The sequence below is a fragment of the Anneissia japonica genome, unplaced genomic scaffold (assembly GCF_011630105.1).
Source record: "Anneissia japonica isolate Jap-2015-1 unplaced genomic scaffold, ASM1163010v1 scaffold287847_len925385_cov155, whole genome shotgun sequence".
Taxonomy (NCBI): domain Eukaryota; kingdom Metazoa; phylum Echinodermata; class Crinoidea; order Comatulida; family Comatulidae; genus Anneissia; species Anneissia japonica.
This window is the reverse complement of record NW_022731638.1, coordinates 279,483-281,567: the sequence shown is the minus strand read 5'-3', so window position 1 is coordinate 281,567 and position 2,085 is coordinate 279,483.

The following is a 2,085-nucleotide window of genomic DNA, read 5'->3' as shown; positions in this document are numbered from 1 at the left end:
TAATTTCAGACTCAAGTGGTCCATATCAAGCAAACATGTATATAGATTGGAATGACAATTGTAATTAGAATAACTTCAAATTGAAAAATAGGCGATTTTAAAATCATTAAATTGCTTAAACTTGCATTAATGTAAAAGATCATTCATTTTGTTACCTAATTCGGATACATTCAGTATGTGTTGACTACACAAGTTACCAGTTTGTTTTTAGAAACATTAACGCGCAAAATGAAGGAATAAATGGATTTTCTGATAAGTTCATAGAAAAGAAAGAAAGGAAGACCAGCAAGTGAGGAACACAAAGAGTAGATTTTGACGTACATTTGAAGGTGATATGTATGGTTATTTCTAGTAATGTCCAGTACAGGAGTAGCTGGATGTTATTTCATTCTCAGATCATCGGGTGTCATACGATGGTGATGTCCGCTCTTTCAAGGCTAGCTTCTTTGTCAGAGTAAGCATTTAAAAAATCAGTTGATGTAGATTACAGTCCAGTCGAACTGCTATTTGGACCATTCTCTGTAAAGACACCGTGTACTATGAATGTTGTATATAGACCGGATGGGTGCCACAATGTGTCTGGGAAACCATATATCGAGAACTGATCTTGATCTTGATTACTTGGTGGCTGACTAAGCAAAATTCATTTGGAAGATACCGATATACTGATATTGTTTCATATTTAAGATAGATATCTAGTTCAATGTACCCCTCTTTCTTTTTAAGAGCCAGCTTCATTCCCTGATTTTTTTTCCAGCATGTTATGTTCAGGAAAAATTTGCTGGCATGTGGAATTAATGCAATGTGTTACAGTTTTGGAATTTAGATAGGCTTATATCTTTTTTTAATAGTTAGTGGTAAAGATGAATAATACTGGTCTTCCGGTCACTGTTTTGTGTTCTACAATTCTGATGCGAATTTGCTACAGCATGCATCGACCGGCTGTTGAGATACCATCTGTTTCTAGCGATTCGTAGGGACTTTATCAAGGAGAATGTTTAATTCCTCCAAACTTGAGTTATGGTCTTATTTTTGTACACCACACCTAGTCAGTATTCCTTCTTTCTGTCTTTTATCCCATCAGGTTTTGCCAGGAGTTTTCTGAGTATATTTTGAAGTTATATGTCTAGTTGAAAGTTGTGTGCTGATAATTCCCACCCTCCCTTATCCCAATTAAGTTTAACATTTAGTTAACAATTACTGACAGGTGTAGACCCTTTCAGAGCATCGAATGTGTTCCTTGTTTCTGGTCTTTTTTACATGTATGTTGCAAGATCGACCGGCCATTCAGAATTTAAAATGCAGTATTTCAAAATCATTCACTAGGCCTAGTGTTATTGTTTCATTTATTGTTAAACGGGCTCACACATGATTCACCAAGAAAAATCAGGGTGAAAATCTACCTTTTTTGTGAAAGGTGGGGGAGGTGGGGCATATGTTATGATGTAATTTTGGACGGTGGGTCCGGAGTTCTCCCGAAAAATTGTTTCCCAAATGCACAGCAATGACATTTCTCAGCTTGTCATTATGATGGTGATAATGATGATAATGATGATGATAATGGTGATCAAATCAAATTAGATCAAAGTATTTATTTTCTCAAAACTGAAAATATCAAGGTACAGTATATTAATACTGCATAACCAACAAAGCAAAGGCTTGTTGAAGGCATGCCTAAAGAATGTGACAAGAAAATACATGAATGGATGAATGAATGAATGAATGAATGATGAATGAATAAATAAATAAATAAATGAGTAAATAAATGAATTAAATAAATAATTAAATTAAATGAATGAATGAATAGATGGATGGATGAATGAATGAATATGATGGTGATGATGATGATGATGACAAACAGTTGGAGAGTGACGATAGGAATGCTCTCGAAGTGAATCCATCATGAAGGAGGGGAAGAAAGGTAATTTAGTCTGTGTGCAGGGCGAAGGCTTTGGCAAAAAGCAGATGTTTGGAAACGCACATCCTTGCTGTCTTAGGGGTCTGTTAATGACTCCTTCCAATTTTAAAATGTAATATTAAAAAAGAATAAATTCATTTACTAATCTGCGTCTCTTCGTAATAAAT